The sequence below is a fragment of the Theropithecus gelada genome, chromosome 1 (assembly GCF_003255815.1).
Source record: "Theropithecus gelada isolate Dixy chromosome 1, Tgel_1.0, whole genome shotgun sequence".
NCBI lineage: Eukaryota > Metazoa > Chordata > Mammalia > Primates > Cercopithecidae > Theropithecus > Theropithecus gelada.
In genome coordinates, this window is record NC_037668.1 from 56,755,789 (window position 1) to 56,773,602 (window position 17,814).

Consider the following 17,814-nt stretch of genomic DNA (forward strand, 5'->3'; position numbering starts at 1 on the left):
GCGATTGTGTGCCCGGGGTGTTGCGTGACTGCGAATGTTGTGTGTCCCTGAGTTCTGTGCGCAAGAAAAGGTGATGTGTGTCTGCGAGTATGTTGGGGGTGAATGTTGTGTGCATCGAGGCATTGGGTGTGCGCTGAGTGTCTTGTGGGTCTGCCAGTGTGTAGTGTTTGTGTGGCCAAGTGGGTTGTATGTGTATCTGAGTTTGGTTGTGTTGCGGGAGTTGTATCTGCTAATGTGTTGCATTTGTTTGTATTTTGCATGCAGTGGCTGGGAGTGCTGTTTGTTTTGTGTCTGAGAATGGGTTGTGTGTTTGTGTTATGCCTGTGGCCGGGGGTGCTCTCTGGATCCCGCCTGAGTGTGGATCCGGGAACCCGTGTGTGGCGTGTGTGCTTTTGAATCCGTGTACATGTGTGAAGGCGTGGGAACGGGTCCGGAACGTGTGTGTCCGTGCGCTGTGTACGTGCGGGGAGTGCCTGGGGTATGTGGTGTGTGCCGCCGGGGGCCGCGTGGGTCCGAGTGAATGCCAAGTGTGCCGGGAATGCGTGTGTGGGAGCGAGTCTGGAGCGGATGTGAGTGTGTGCGAATGTGTTCGTGTGTGCTGGCTGCGCGTCCAGGAATGTTGCGAGTGTGGAGCGCGCCTGGGCCGCGGCTGCGAGTGTGCCCTGGGCCCGGGGCCGCCCGAGGGGGCGGTGGCAGGACGTGTGTGCGCGCGTGTGCGTGTGCGCGTGTGTGGCGCGCTGGGCCGGAACAAGTTGTCGCGGCGGCGCCCCCTGGGCAGCCCTGGTCGGGCAGGGCCCGAGGCTCAGGGGAGGACCGGGCCCCGCAGCCGCCGCCTCGGGCATGTCGGACTGTTTGTTGTTTCGCAAGTTCCGCGCGGCGCTGGCGGGCTGCTGATCCGAGGCGGCGCCTGGGCTGCGGGGCGCCCGGGCTAGCGGGGGCCCGGCGAGGGGCCGGCGGGCGGAGAGGGGAGGGCTGGGCCGGCGGGCGCTCCTGCGGTGGCCCGGCCGCGACTGCGCCCCGGGCGGCCGGGCGGGGGCTGTCCCCGGGCTGGCTGCGACGTCGGGGCGCGGGCAGGGCCTGGCTCGCTGCCGGGGGACGGCGCCCCCTCCCTTGGCGCGCAGGACGCGCTGGGGACGCCCGGGGCCTCCCGGGACACTCCCTCGGTGGAGCCCGCAACTTTGGGCGGCCTCCCGGCCGGCCGGGACCGCCAGGTGTGTGCGTGAGTGAGTGTGAGTGTGAGCGTGTGGCTCCGCGCTTGTCTGCTGTGTGGTCGCGTTCTCCGGGTGTGTTTCGGAGTCTGGTGTCTTTTGGTGTGCGTGCGCGTGTGTGTTAGCGCAGCTGAATGTATGTATACGGAGCCTGTGTTTGTGTGTCCGTGTGCTCGTCGGAGTGTGGACGGTGTTTCGGTGTGTGTGCGTGTGCGTGTCCTACATCCCACCCTGAGGCCTGGGATCCTAGACCACGGCTCCTTCCCGCGGAGTTTCAGGGCCCTGCTCCCGGTGACCTCCCCCACCCTCGCCACCGGTGGAGCTGCTCCGCGGGCTGCGGGTAGCCGGGAGACGCCCGGGGTGGGATCCGAGCCGAGACACGTGCCGGAGCGGAGCCGCCTCCTCGCGGTCGCCAGCCGCAGACAACTGACCTCCCCGGGATCGCGTTCGCGGCCCTACTGCCGCCTCCGGTGTCTTGGGCCGGAACTCCCGTGGCTGCCGCGTAGTGGCCAGCGCTTGGGCCTCGCCCTGCAGCTCTCCGGGGCCATAGGGCAAAGCTTTAGCTTTGACCTCCCCCGTGCCAGAAAGGACGCCCAAGGCGACCTCCCTCCCCATCCTCCCCAACTTCTCTCCCTGTCCTGCAGCAACTTTGCCTCCCCCTCCCACCGTGAGATCAAACCCAAGGGGTACTGTATGCGCCCCACCCCGGCTCCTACCACCGTCGCTTTGGTTTCAAGAACACTCACAAGCCCCAAGCCCTGCCAACAGGACTGTCAGGAACTGAAGTTTGGGAGTGAGGCCTAGAGCAGGTTACTCCCATTCTTGATGCCTCAGTTTCCTTCTCTGCCTCATAGCCTTCATGATAATGGTGTATGGCACTTTTGGTAGATAGCAAGTACCTTGTAAAGTAAGGCTATGTCTGTGAGTGCCAGGGAACAAAAAATGGATTTGAGAGTTGTTATAAAGCCCCAGAGGCTGTGATTTAAAGCTGGGGGATCTGGGGTTCAAATTCTGCCTCTGCTACTTGCTGTCCATGTGACCTCTGGCAAATCACTTCATTTCTAAAGTTCCTGGCCCCCTTTGTTACTCTTAGAGATGAACTCAGAAGCCCAAGTAGAATAGATGTGATATCCCCTTGTCTCCAGTCTGGACAGAGTCAGCCCAGCTCCCTGAATGCCCGAGGAGCTTCTGGGTAGGGGTGGTGTGTCATGCCTTCTCAGCCTTGCAAACCTGGTAGTTATTTATTCTGCTGTGTTCTCGCTATTTTGTCCTTTTGGTGGCAGGAGTTGTGGACGGCAGGAATGAGGGAGCGGCTGCCCAGTGGTTTCAGGTTAGGCAATAAAGGCTTGTCTGGGCATTCCTCCATTTTACCTGGGGCTGGGGGAGGGGACTTAGCAGGAAGCAGTGACAGTGGCCAGGGTGGGGACGCTGAGCTCCTGGACAGCCTGCTGCCCAGCTCTGGTGTCAGAAAAAACCCTAGGACAAGCATCATGCTTGATAGAGACAGGCCACCATCCTTCCATGATTTTCATCAGCTAAGCTGGGTGTGTGGGGTGGCCTTCCCCATGCAGGGCTGGGTTAGCCAGAGTTGCAGGGGGTGCCTTATGCTCCTCTTTCCTCCCGCTGCCCCCTTTTCTCCTCCTAGTCACCCTCCTGCATACTGGAATGTCCTGTCTGCCCTCTCAGAGACTCTTTAATCTGTCTCCTTCTGTCCATCCTCAGCTATCTTTCACCTGCAGGAAGGCTCCAGCCTCCTTCTTCCCTCCTTCCCTCATGGTGCCAGGGATCTTCGTACAACACATTTTAACTCAAAGGGTTTAAAACCCTTTGAAGGCTCCCCATTGCCTTCAGGGTGAAGTCCTTATCCCTTGGCCCTGTTGCTGACTCTGGCGCCTGCCCGCCTGTCCAGCTGCATCTTGTTTTGTGTCACTTCCCCTTGCATCCTATGATCTGGCCAGCCTGACCTTCTTCCCAAAGACTCAAATGCCCACAGCCTGCCGTCTCCTCTCTGGGCCTTTGGGCAAGCTGTGCTTTCTCTGCAGAACTTTCTAACTCCAGCTCTTCGCTGGTGAACTCCTGCAACCTGATCGGCTCTCAGCTCTGATCATCATCCACTCCCTGAGGCCTTCCTTGGTGATGCCCTGTCCTAGCCTAGGAAGTGGGGGGTGGGGGTCATAGGATTTTTACATAGCATTGTAATTATTGTAATTACAGTTTATTAGTGCTGTCTTCCTTACCAGACCGAGAGCTGAGGACAGAGACTGGGTTTTTAGTCTACTTCTGAATCCTCAGTGCCAGGTACAAGGCCTGGCCCACCGGGTCTGAATAAATATCTATGGCCTGAAAGAATAGTTTAAGGGAGTCAAGTTCAGAGGTGGAGATGCCAGATGGGGGCGCACTGATTCCACTGAAGGTAGAGATTGAAGAACGAGGTTTTCCCTCCAGGAATCTGGAAAATTCCTGGAGGGTGGGGGATGGTGTTATGTTGTGAAAAGGCCATGTTGAGAGTGTCATCTGGGAGCTTTGAGTTGGGGAGGTTAAGTCCCTGGCAAGAGACTGAAGGGAATGGGCCTGTTGCCTGCCAGCCCCTCCCTCAGGCTCCAGCCCCACCCCTGGCAGCTGGCAGGGCCTTTCCAGCCCCCAGTCTCAGCCTTTTGTGAGGGGACCTGGCAGTTGGTGAGGCATTGAGTCTCAACGGTCAGCGTGAGTGGCTGAGGAGGAGGGAGGGAGCCTGCAGGGCCCTGTGTTAGGAGTGGGAGGGGAGCTTCCTGGAAGACCCTCCCTCAGTCCTCAGTCCTCAGTCCTAGATCTTAGGGTGGGCAGGTGGTGTCACAGCCTCTGTTCTGACCGCTTGTGCTCTGGAGGGAAGGGAGAACTGGGTCCCGTGGTGGTCCTGGCAGATGGGGTTGGCGAGGCTGGCTGAGGTGTGTGCAGATGTGACTCAGCATCTGGGCAGTCACAGTAGGTGGTGTGTAGGGATTGTAACTAGGGGCATGGACACATGTGACCTGTTAGGGTGTCTAGTCATCTGGTTACCGTGGTGTGGCAGGATCTGAGTTTGGAGGAGGGAGGTAACCAGTTGCTTTGACCCCTGGGGAGCCTGGTGCTGAGGGTGTTTGGCTATTCAAGTATCACATTCCTGGAGTTGGGTGCAGAGCCATTTGGATGGGTGGTGTCTTGGTATCTAGGTGTGGACATCCCAGTACCCTCGTGTGGGAGGATCAGGGTGTGCAGACAGAGGCTATCCCAGCATCCCTGGGTCTGGAGGTGGGTGTATCCATGTGTCTGGGAGTCCTCAGGTTAGTGGGTATTTAAGTGGGGAGTATCTCTGTGTTGTGTCCAGGTATGGGGCTGGCTAAGTGCCTGAGTGTCCAGTTTTAGGGCTCCCCAAGTATCTGGGTATCTGAGGGTGGGGGTGTCTGTGTATGAAATAACAGGGACCCAGTCATTGAAGTATCAAGGTGTTAGTGAGTCTGGGTGTGGGGTGCCATGTGTCTATTTTTTTTTTTCCTTCTTCCTCTTTTTTTTTTTTTTTTTTGAGATGGAGTCTCGCTTTGTCACCCAGGCTGGAGTGCAATGGCACGATCTTGGCTCACTGCAACCTTTGCCTCCTGGATTCAAGCGATTCTCCTGCCTCAGCCTCCCGAGTAGCTGGGATTACAGGCACCTGCCACCATGTCTGGCTAAATTTTGTATTTTTAGTAGAGATGGGGTTTCACCATGTTGGCCAGGCTGGTCTCGAAATCCTGACTTCAGGTGATCCACCTCCTTCGGCTTCCCAAAGTGCTGGGATTACAGGTGTGAGCCACTGCGCCTGGCCTCATGTGTCTATTTGTATGTTTAGTTGTGGAGGTGCCCTTGTGACCTGTGGTGGTGTCTGTGTATCCAGGATGTGTCCGTGAGGGGTGTGGACGTGTTGGGCGGGAATGTCCTGGTGGCTGTACCCAACTCAACCTCTGGTGGCCCCTTCCCTGGGACTTGCCCTCTGATCGCTCTTCAGACTCCAAAGCCACAAGCCTCAGAAGGGGCCCCGATAGTTCTGTTTTTCAGCAGTCAGCCTAGAGCTGCGTTATCCAATAGAACTTTCTGTGGTGATGGAAATTGTCCTCTACCTGTATTCTCCAATACAGTGGCTCCTGAGTCATGTATGGCTATTATATTTAAATTAATTAAAACAAAAATTCAGTCCCTCAGTTGCACTAGTCAGATTTCAAGTCCTCAGGAATCACATGTTGCTAGTGGCTCTCATTGTACTGGTTAATGCAGGCAGAGGACATTTCCATCCTCTCAGAAAGTTCTGCAGATGGCGCTGGTCTAGAGGCATGAGGCGGCCTGCAGCACGTTTAGTGAGGCCTGGGCATCTCTGGGAAGGGAATTGGGCTGGATGGACCATGATTCAGTGGCTGTTGATGAAGGTTTTGTTCAATCCAGGCTCCTTCTCTGTAGCCTTATTAGATCTTGCCTGGACTATTGCAGTAGCCTGGTAGCCTTCTTGGCCTCTACTCTGCCTGCCATCATGCTCTCGGTTTCTTTTTTTTTTTGAGATGGAGTCTCACTCTGTCACCCAGGCTGGAGTGCAGTGGCACCATCTTGGCGCACTGCAACCTCCACCTCCTGGGTTCAAGCAAGTCTCCAGCCTCAGCCTCCCAAGTAGCTGGGACTACAGGCACGTGCCACCACGCCAGGCTAATTTTTTGTATTTTTAGTAGAGACAGGGTTTCACTGTGTTAGCCAGGATGGTCTCGATCTCCTGACCTCGTGACCCGCCTGCCTCAGCCTCCCAAAGTGCTGGGATTATAGGCGTGAGCCACCACGCCCGGCCCAGCCTTTCGGTTTCTAATGCTTCCACCACCCTGTGGCCAGAATAAGCTTCTAAGGCAGACATAGGATGCTGTCACTCCTTTGTCTCAAGCTGAAGGCTCCCCAGAACTCGGGACAAAACCCAAACGCTAGCATAGCAGATGAGGCCCTGCGTGACCAGCCGTTTCTTTCTGAAGCAGCTTCACATGATGCCTTTCTTCCCTGACCCCACTCCTGCCTATCCGCTGTCTGCTCCAAATCACCAGGTGAATTGCTGATCCAGGAGCCTGCCATGCTGGTTCACACCTCTCTACCTTTGCACACACTGTCCTCTTCCCCACTTCTCATCTCGTGGTGGGGGTGGGGGATCTACCAACTTGTTCAGCCTTCACAGTTCAGCTCCATTGCCACTGATGCAGTGAAGCCTTCCCAGCCCTCTCCCGGTGCAGTTGGTCTAATTTCTCCCATACTGGACGTCTGACAATGTGCTGCGGTTTTCCATCTCCTTTTTCCGCTAGGCTGGGATACCCTGGGGGCTGAGCTGTGTCTTTGTCATCTGTGGTCCCCAGGGCCTATACATGGCAGATGCACACTAAGTGACTGCATCTCGATGCCTCTGGGTGCACAGGGAAGACTTGGAGGGGTGAAGGCAGGAGCTGGGGTTCTGCAGTGCAGCCTCCTCCTCTGGCTCTGGGTTGGGGGCTGCCATTGCCTGCAGAATGACTGTGGGAGGACCCCTGAGGGGGACAGCTCAGAAGATGCTGCTTCCAGATGACGCAGGAGGTCTTGGGCAGATTCCCAGGATGCAAACCACAGGACCTTGTGATGACTCAGAAGGGACAAGGAGAAAGGGGGCTTGGAGGGCCGCTGAGGTTTGGGAGTTTGAGGGCAGGAGCTGGGGAGGAAGATTGAGATGGGGCTGTTAGGAAGGGGCTGTGCTGAGGATATTTGACAGGGCAAGATAAAGCTGGGGCTGGGTGACAGCTGGGGCCTGGGGGACCACTGGGGGATAGAAGATAACTAGTGGGAAAGATATACCTGGGGGATGGGACAGCTGACAGTGAAGGGACAGGCAGTATTGGGGGAACAACTGAGGGTTGGGGGACAGGTAGATGATAGAACAGGGAGATGTGGGACAGCTGGGATAAGAGGTGACAACTGGGAGGTATCAGAAACCTAGTGGATAGGACAGGTGAGTCTCAGCTGAGAGTGGGAAATGCATTGCTCAGAATGTGTATGTATGTGTGTTTACATGAGCGTACATGTGGACTTGCAGCTGTACATGTGCGGCTGTGCATGTGGCGTGTCAATATGTGTTTGTCTAGCGTGTGGTGGTTAAGAGCATAGGTTCAGGGCCAAGACCATCTGGGTTCTAATCCTGGGCCCACCACCTCTAGCTGTGTGATACTTTGGCAAGTTACTGACCTCTCTGGGCCCTTAGTGTTCTCATTTGTGGAATGGGGATAGTAATAGAACACACTGCATGCATTTGTCATGAGGATATGTTTTATGGTTATGATTATGTAGGTTAGAACAGGTCCTGCACATAGTAAACACTGTGTAAGTATTCACTGTTATGATGTATGTATGTGCATGCGTGCGGGCATCCTGTGTGCCCAGAAAAGTCTGTTCTTGGTTTCTGATGAAGTCCAGGCCTGGGAGGGAGTAATAGAGGTGGGGATGGGGGTGGTGGTTGGGGAGTGACTAGCCAGGTTGATTGATTCTGGCTCTTCTCTGACATCCTAATCTCTTGTTGGTCCTACTTCCTGCCCACCCTGTCCCAGGGCCTAATCCCATAGGTCTTTCTTTCTATTTCTCCTCTGTGGTGCCCTGGGCTGGGGGCCAGGGGCTGTACTTTAATTGTCCGAAAGCTTTACCAGCAGAATTTGAATTCGTTGTTTTCCTGCTAGCATGCTGGGGCTCTGCTTAGTTATAATACCTGGACAATGTACTCGATTCTAGACGGCCTATCCTGTGGTTGGCAGTGGCTTCATCCTTTACCCTTGGAGAGTCACTGGGGTGGAAGATGTTGGAGGGAGGAGGACAAGCCAGATGAGATTTTGGCCCCCAACTTGTGGGGTGAGCCAGCGTGGTCGGGCAGAGCTGTAGGTAGAGGGTTTTCCAGGGATCTGAGCTCCCCTCTCGCATCGCGACCCTCCCACCAACACTGTTGCGGTGTGCCAGGCTCTGGACTGCTCTGAATATGTGCTATCTGGGGTTCCTGGGTCCAGCCTCCTTGCACTGCCCTGTGTCTCAGCCCTCTACTTCACTGGGATTGCTGCATTGCATCGAGGGTGTGGGTTCTCCTGAGTTTCTGCATGCTCTGCCTCTGCATTGGACTGTGCATTGGACTGTGCCTCCATGCTGCCGTGGTCCTGCCGTGTGTGTGTCTTTCCTGCTCTCTTGCATACTGTGTCACTCTGCTGGATGTCAGTGTTGCATTGGGAAGGTGGATTCTTCTGAGTTTCTGGGTGGAGCCCCTCACACTGCACCACTGTCTGAGATCAACACGTGGTTTTCTGTGGCCACATTGCATGTTTGTATCATAGAGCATTTATATTTTGTACCTCAGTACCTCACTGGTGCTTGGGCATGTGGACTCTTTTGGGGTTTGGGCATAGCTCCTCGCATTGCAGCACTGCACCGTGCCAACAGATGGCATGCTACCACAACATTGCATCTTGGCATCACAGGGCATCTCTGTACTGCACTGCACTATTGCATGGATGTCAGTATTGCATCAGGACTGTGAACTTTTCCTGAGTTTCTGGGCACCGCCCCTTTGCATTCCACGGTTGCATTGTACCAACAGTGCACTTCGCCCCACGTAGCACTTCTGTGCACGTGCACTGCTTTGCTGCACTGGATATGTGCTTCATGGCCCAACCCTTGCACTGCACCACTGCTGCTGAAACGCTGCCCCTGTGGTGTCCCGGCCTCGCACTGTCCTACCACCAAGGTACCTGTAGGCTGGTGTCCTTTTCCAGGTTTTTGTTGTCAGCCCTAGGTGAACAACATCTTTGCATTGAGTGTCCTTACTGCCCCGCGTTGCACATGACTCAGGGAGTCTATACCTATAGTACAGCTTGGGACCGCTTTCTTGGGCTTCAGGACTGGCTTGGGTTTGCACAGGCAGCACCACTGCACAGTATCTGACATTGCATTTGTGCACTGCACAGGATTACTGCCCAGGGCCTCTACCCTGCAATGAACCTGTTCACACTTGGGTTGTGTGCACTCTACTGGATTGTAGGACCCAGAGCCCTTGCATTGAATCCATTGGTTCCACACAGCATCTTTTTTTTTTTTTTTTTTTGAAGATGGAGTCTCACTCTGTTGCTCAGGCCGGAGTGCAATGGAGCAATCTGGGCTCACTGCCACCTCCACCCCCTGGGTTCAAGTGATTCTCCTGCCTCCACCTCCTGAGTAGCTGCGATTACAGGCATGCGCCACCACACCCAGCTAATTTTTGTATTTTTACTAGAGACGAAGTTTCACCGTGTCGGCCAGGCTGGTCTCAAACTCCTGACCTCAAGTGATCCACCTGCCTTGGCTTCTCAAAGTGCTGGGATTACAGGCGTGAGCCACTGTGCCCAGCTTCACACACTATCTTAATTGTACTCCATTTTGTGCCACTTCCTACCCCTGCCTCGAGTCTGCACCTACTCTGTTCCTCGGGACTGTATTTATTGGACTTATATTCTAGGCTGGGTTGCTGTACCCAGCAGTTTCTTCTGCACTCACTGCCCCTTTCCCATCCCTGTATCTCTCTGTTGTTCTGTGTGCCTGTGCTGCATGTCTATGCAGGGCACACACCCTTCCCATGAGAATGCATGAAGCTTGAACTAGTAAGGCTTACACTTACCATGCTGGCATTCCTCCATACACCTATCGTGTAGCACTGAGTGCCAGCCCAGTGTACCACTAAATGCACTGCAGTGGCACAGTGTGCCTTGTGTAGCTCTGGGTCATACCCATGATGGATTTGGCACCTCCGTGCTGCATCATGGCCCTGGCCAGTTCTGCCATGCTGTACCAGATGTCCGTAATGAGGCCTGCGCACACTGTATGCTCTGCTCCCTGCATTGTGTAACTGTATTCTGTCTTTACACCACGAAGTTGCTGCATTGCACCCTCAACACCTTGCACTGTGGCACTGCAGAGGCCTCTCTCCATGGACCTTTATCAAGTACAGATCTTCACACTGCTTGGGTTTGTGCACAGCCCCATGCCCCTCTACTCTGCAGTCTGTCTTCATATGACGCAGGGTGTCTGCAGGACAGATCTGTGAACTCTGCCCGCTGTACCACTGCACAACATAGTCCTCCATTCGGCCCTTTTCCTCTGTCTGTCTGGCATCCAGCCCCGGCCTGTGCCTTCCCCTCATACTGCCAGTGTGGCAGCTCTACTGCTAACTCTGGGATTTGCAGCACATATTGATCAGGGAGATGGGGAGTGGGCCTGGCATAAGATCCCCTGCTGTACTTGGTTTCCTTCCATTCTCAGTGGAGATGGCAAGATGTTGGCATTGTCAGGCTGTGTGTTGGCTCTGTGGGTGGTGCTAGCTCAACTTTCCGTGTGGCCCAGCCCTGGGCGATCTTTCTGGTTGCAGCTATGGTGACTCCTGGGTGATTAGAAAATGGGCATACTGCTCCCAGTCCTGACTACAGTTAATGACCCATCGGTTCATCAGGGCTCTTTGGGCAGCTCTGGGAGCCTCGGCCTAGGTCTAGATGAGTTGACTTGGGCAAGGAGAGTAGCAAGGTGGGCTGGGCCAGGCCTCTGGGCTGGTGCCATGGTTCTAGAGCTGGGTGTGGTTGGTGAAGGTCAGACTAGCTGGGATCATGGGGTCAATAAGTCCAGGCACTGTTGGCTGTACACAGGGCTTGGGATGGGGTTCAAATGCATGAGAGATGGTCCTTGACCTCAGGCAGGGAGGAGGTAGGGATTAGACAGACCTGAGATGAAGATGTAGTTGGGGTGGAGAACCCAGGATGGGGCTGGATTAGGCAAGAAAGTCAGGGGTGAGGCCAGTGTTGGTTCCAGGCTTGTGTTGGGCTGCTGAGAATAAGGGTACAACCTTGGATGATGAAATAGTCCACTGTTGTTGGGGTTGTATTTGAGTTCCCCGACCCACAACTGGGTGTGTACCTGGGCTCGGGTGAAATCCCAGCCCCTAAATTTGCAATCTGTTGGGAGAAGTTTTGCTTCTCCCGGGACCACTCTTGGGAATTGGATGTTCTATGGACAAACCAAAGGGCACAAAAGTCTCTGTTTGCCAGGGGTCTTCAGAAAATACTGGTTGCAGCTGCAGCCGCATTGGGCATGGAGTGCTGTTTCCTGTCTGGTGTGAGGCAAGTCTGGTGTGCAGTGCTTGTGGTGTTCACACTCACACACCTACACGTATGCACAACTCCCGTCTACCTTACTGCACACGCCCACCTCCCCCTTAGGTGCAAGCTTACCACTAAATATGCCCTTGTACCTTTGCATGTAAATGCACGTCTGTACACCCGCGGCTTCACAGCGCCTGCCCGGGAGACCTCCCCTTTCTGACACCCATGCTCACCCTCATGCACCTCTGCCCCCGGATGACTTGCTCACGTGCACGCTCACGCAACTGCAATCTGTCTTCTGACTTTAGCAGTCCTATTCTCATTTTACAGGTGAGGAGGTAAGGATTCAGAGAGGGCAAGTCACCTGCCCAAGGTCACAGAGGGAGTTAGAGGCTCAGCAGGAGTAAGAGCCAGGTCTCCCGCCTGCCATTTGAATCCTTGAAACTCAGTACCAGGCTGTCCTGTCATCTCACAGCCATGAGTGCATGTGTACACACACATACACACACGCACACCTGCACATGCACACCTGCATGTGGAAACATGCGTGTGGAGATGTAGAGCCCCTCCCACCAGGGAGACCCCTCCCACACTCTTCCAGAGGCAGCTCTGCCCCTTACATCACCCCATCCCGAGCCCAGCCGGATGTGGCTAAACCATCCCCCTGCCTTCCCAAATTGTGGCTGACGGTTGCTCAGGCAACCGCCTGCCAGATTGGGGAGATTAGCTGAGGAATGTAGCTGGGCCAGTTTGAGCTGAGGCTGGGGGAGCCCTTGGGGGTCTTGGGTTGATTCAATTCACCCTCTCAGGGAGGCCTCCGTAGATATGGGGTGCCCAGGGACAGGCTTTCTCCCTGTTCCCAGTCTAGCTGAGACCGCATCCCCAGGCTTGGCCCAGGCTGCAGAAAGGGGGTGTGTGTGAACACTGAGTGTGGGGCTCTGGGCATAGGTGCGTTGTGTGCTCTGCACCTCTCTGAGTGTGATGGGAGGGTGTGCTGTTTGCATCCTGGAAGGGGACTCGAGGCCCCTGTCCTCATCAGTTTCTGACATCTGACTCTGGACCCCTTGGTGGCTTATTCCCAAGCTACCTCTGGATCCTGCTGTGCTCTCTGGAGACACCACCTGCCCTACTCATGGCTTATAGGATATATCGTTTATCTCATCTGAATCCAGGCACTTTCCTACTCAGACACCTTCTGTGGCTCCTCAATGCAAAATGAGGCCCAGCTCCTCACCCTGGTGTTTAGGGTCCTCCATGATTTGGCCTCAACCTCCCCTCCCTCCAGTCATAGCTCTCATGGCTTTAGCCAACTTGGGCTCCTCTCTGTGCCCTGGACAAACTGTGTTTATTCAGCGCCTTGCTTTGCTCCCCTGGGCCCTTTGCCATAAATGCCTTCCACCCATCTCTACCCATCCTTCCTGGCTCTACTTAGATGATGCCTCTTCCAGGAGGCCTTCCCCCTCAACCTGGCTCCCTCCCTGGACCCCCTCTTGTGGCCTTGAACCTTCTCTTATACCCTCATTCCCTCTTCCTCACCCTCAGTGGGACTAGGAGGTCCCTGAGGGCAGGGCGGAGTCTTCATCATCCTTGTACCTCTAATAGTGCCAGCCTGGGACCTGCTTTGTACTGGCAGGGAACAAATCCCCCGTGAATGAAGCTGAATTAACACTTCCAGCCAGCAGAAGGGCGGGCCTTGTTTTGTTTTGTTTGTGCCCAGTCTCCTGGAATAAAGATAGAGGGTTTAAGTCTGAGCTTCTGCGCATCGTAGCTGTGTGGTCTTGAGTAAGCAACTGTATCTCTCTGAGTCTGTTTTAATCTGTAAATTAGGAATAATAGTAGTCCTTAATAAACTAACAATAAGACAGAAATAATACGACCTACCTTCTGAGTTGCTAAGAGGATTCACCGGGACAGGTAGTCATGGTGGTAATTCACAGCCCCCTCGTAGAGGTATTGATGTGTATGTGTGCATGTCTGTGCCCATGTTTGTGTCAGTGGAGTCCGGAACTCAAAGTCAGATTTAGTGGCCTCCAGTAGGAGTTGCGTCTCTAGCAGAACTGGGACTTGGCTTTGGGGCTCTTGGCTCCTAGCTGACCGTTCCCATCTCAGGGGATGAGGGGAAGGGGTAAAGTTGGGGCACTTCTTGGGGAGCCTGGCTCCAGAGATGTTACCCACTATGGGCTGGAGCTAGAACTGGGCCTGGCCCAGAGATACAGGTCTAGAGATGGACATGAGTCAGGGAGAGAGAGTCAATCCGGTTAAGGAATTACCCTGAGGCTGGGTGCAGTGGCTCATGCCTGTAATCCCAGCACTTTGGGAGGCCAAGGTGGGGGCATCGCTTGAGGCCAGGAGTTTGAGAGCAGCCTGGCCAGCATGGTGACATCCCGTCTCTACTAAAAATACAAAAATTAGCTGGGTACGGTGGCACGTGCCTATAATTCCAGCTACTTTGGAGACTGAGGCACGAGAATAGCTTGAACCTGGGAGCTGGAGGTTGCAGTGAGCTGAGATCACGCTACTGCACTCTAGCCTGGGTGACAGAACGAGACTCTATCTCAAAAAAAAAAAAAAAAGGAATCACTCTGGATGGGGTCAATCAGTCAGCCCATCTAGAGTGACTCCTTGGAGGTCACCCTGGCTGGGGTCAGTTGTAGGGGTCATTTGGCAGAGGTCAGGGGTCATTGTGGCTGGGGTGGGCAGGTCTAGGATCAGTCAGTCAGTCAGTCTGGTGGTGATTCTGGCTGAAGTGAGATAGTCTGGGGTCATCTGTATGAGGCTGAGGCCACTTTCAACAGGGACAGTCAGCTGGGAGCCAGGCTGGCTGAAGTCAGTCTATTTGGGGGTCACCAACTTGGGTCAGTCTGTCTGGGGATCACAGGACTGGTGTCAGTCTATCTGGGGGCTCCTCTGACTGAGGTCAGGTGGTCTGGGTGTCATTCTGACCAGGTTAGTCAGTCTGGGAGTCCTGGCAGTTCGTGTGACCTGGCTCAGGATGAATAAGAGGAAGCCAAGGAGCTGGCACTCCCAGGCTCTCCCCAGGGCGGTGGGTGAGACATTGGGGCAGCGGCCTTGTTACTTGTGAAGGAACAGGAAAGGCCTAAACCCCAGCCAGGACTTCAGATCCTGGGCTTCCTTTTATGGCAACCCCTCTATCTCAAGGAAGCCTTGGCTAAGAGCCTTAGGGCAGGCCCAGCTCAAGCTGAAGTTAGCTGGCCTCCTCCTCCAGGAAGTCCTCCCTGACCACTATGCTCTCTCTCTATACTTGCCATGTTCTCTCTCTCTGCTGCACTGTGGGTCTTTTTCTAGAGGGGAAGCTGAGGCCCTCCAGGCACAGATGGGGTTAAAACCACCTCCCACAGTCAACAAGGCATGATGCTGACCACGGCTTTTCAAACAAAGAGCCAAAGAGCTCAGCCAAGGTCCTGCCCCAGCTCTGGAAAGAGTATTCTGTTACTTCATCCCATCTGCTTGGTGCCATCCTCACACCTACGTCTCACCATTGCAGGAGAAGACAGGGAGCCCCCAGCAGTGAGGAGCCCTTTGTGCCTGGCTCTTCTGGGTGTGTTTTTCTTTTTTCTTTCTTTTTCTTTCTTTCTTTTTTTTTTTTTGAGACAGAGTCATGCTGTGTCACCCTGACTGGAGTGCAGTGGCACCATCTCAGCTCACTGCAACCTCTGCCTCCCAGGTTCAAGCGATTCTCCTACCTCTGCCTTCCAAGTAGCTGGGACTACAGGCAAGCGCCACCACACCCAGCTAATTTTTTTATTTTTAGTAGAGACGGGGTTTCACCATGTTGGCCAGGCTGGTCTCGAACTCCTGACCTCAGGCGATCTGCCCATCTGGGCCTCCCAAAGTGTTGGGATTACAGGCGTGAGCCACTGCGCCTGGCCTGGGTGTGTTTTTCATGTGCTACTTCACATCATCTGCATCGCAACCTAGAGGAGTTGCAGCTGCAGATGAAACAGTAGAGCTTCCTAAGTGAAGTTGCTTGCTGCGTGTGAAGATGCCTGTAGCACTGTGCCTGTGACATGGCACTCACCCCCTAAGTGCTGTTGTTTGGGAAAAGCTTCCTCAAGTGTCATGTGGCATGTGGCACTCATTCCCCAAGTACTGTTGTTAGGAAAACCTCCCTCAAATGGTGTTTTTCCTCTGCCCTCACACCACCACAGCAGCAGCCATCAACACAGGAGACCTCTGTGACCAAATGTGTGGGGGCTTCTCCCCACTACCAAGCAAGCAATTAATTCTGTAGCAGACACCAGCTGGGTGTCCTCCAATTCAGTTCCAGCACATGGGTCAGATCCCATGGGTTGAGGGCTCAGTCCCCATGACTGCCTCCTCCTCCAGACACCAGTTGCAAGTCTGGGCCTCCAGAACTTTCAACGACCAGCTGCAAGTTGGGGTTCCCACGACCCCCTCTTTGGGTTTAATTTGCTGGAGCAGCTCACAGAACTCAGAAACATATTAACTGGTTAATTATAAAGGATATTGCAAAGGATACAGATGAAGAGATGCATAGGGTGAGGTATGGGGGAAGGCACATGGAGCTTCCTTGCCCTCTCTGGACCCACCACCCTCCAAGAAGCTCCATGTGTTCCACTGTCTGGAAGCTCTCCGAACCCTGTCCTTTTGGGTATTTACAGAGGTTTCCTTACGTAAGCATGATTGACAAATGTGATTGCACATAAAGCGCCTGATCTAAACCCGGCAAGGCCTGTCTGCTTAAACTTGTCTTGGCCTTTCCGTGGCATTCCTTCCTCTAGGGTATCGGGCAGGACCCTCTCTGGAATGACCCGTGATTGGATTAGAGCCCTGCCTTGGACAGGTGAAAGGAGGACAGGAGCAGGTCAGAGAGAAATTTTGTTTCCTGAGGCCTGTTTCTGAGGCCTAAAGTGTCCCAACATTATAAGACTGTACAAAGGCTTTTATATATATAAATAAATATATGTTAGGTTGTGCAAAAGTAATTGCTGTTTTTTCCATTACTTAAAAAAAAAAAGGCAAAAACTGCAATTACTTTTGCACTAGCTAAATATATGTAAATATCACAACTATCTATACCTCTCCCTCTTCTTCTTGAGATTGGGAAGCAGCTCAGGTCTGCTCCTTCTGGTATCGAAACCCCTTTTTGTGGGAAGCCTGGACTTTGTCATCTGACCCACATGGGTTCAAATCCCACCTCTGTTCCTTATGTAGACTTGCATGGTACATATAAGAGCTGCTATTTCCTAAGTGCTTACGTATGCTAGGCGTTGTGCTAAGTGGGCCACTACATCACATCCTCAACCAGCCTATGTGCAGATAGGGAAACACAGGCTCAGAAAGAGAAGCCACCTGCCCCTGGTCACAGGGATTGGCAAATTGCAGTCAAGATTTGATCCCAAGTCTGTGATGCCAAAGCCCACTCATTGATCCACCACGTAGTGCGGTGGACAAATCCCTTCATTCCTCAGAACCTCAGTCACGTCATCTGTCAAATAGGGAGGAGTACCAGTGACTGGCAGGCACCCAGGACAGGGTCTGGCATGGTTTGCGCTTGCTTCCTCGCCACTTGCTTGGGCATTTTCCTGGGTTTCTGGTGCCTCAGGCTCCTGTTGGGACTCCAAACACTAAGGTTTTGGAGTGAGTGGCAGGGAGAAGCTTTCAGTTCCTTTCTGAACCAATAGTGTTCTCAGGTTTATTTGGCAACCAGCTTAGGCCTTTGATGAACTCACTGAGATATATAGACCTCATTACCAACCAAAGGACTCACATCTATTTCAATCCCCACTTCCTCCCCCTTTCTCATTTAAACTGTTAGTACTGGTTGCAAATCATGGGAAGTTGCTTCATCTAGTCATATATGTGCCTCGTCCACATGTGACTATGCTTTTGCATGTCACATTCCCGCAGGCAGAGACCTAACTTGACTGACTTTGGGCAATGTCTGAATCCCATCGACATCTGTCAAGTAGGAAAAATAGTGGTGCCTGACTCAGAATGCGTGGCCTGAACGAGGCTCTGTACGTCCACCATGTAGCATTGTGCCCGGCTTGAGTGGATTGGTGGCAATTGTTATTTTTAAAGGAGATCTCATTGGGCTGGATTATGACACGCATGGTCCTGCCAGGCCCAGGGCCCACTGTCTGTCCTCTATGGGAAGATAGAGGGGCAGGGGACAGAACACTGGGTAACAATCAGGAGATCTCAGTTCAAACCCCATCTCCGTTGCCAGTGAGCTGTGTGACCCTAATGAAGTCACTCAGACTTTTGGGGTCTCAGTTTCCTTATCCACAAAGTGGAGATAATTCTATTCCTGATCTTATGGGTTGTTGTGAAGTTCCAATAATATAGCAATCCTGATAAGTAGTTTTTATTGAGGAGGGTCTTTGATGTATGGTGGTGATGGTGGTGCCAGTGGTGGTGGTGGTGGGGTGGGGAGCGGTCCTGGGAAGTACTAGGGGAGTAGGCATGTAGGGACATCTTGGTAT

At 53.8% G+C, this 17,814-nt stretch overlaps 1 protein-coding gene across 5 annotated transcripts in view; it reads left to right on the top strand.

The window, feature by feature from the left end:
- The window catches only part of PTPRU (protein tyrosine phosphatase, receptor type U), an 89,261-nt gene that overhangs the window by 336 nt on the left and 71,111 nt on the right, over nt 1-17,814 (top strand). The window lies entirely within an intron of this gene.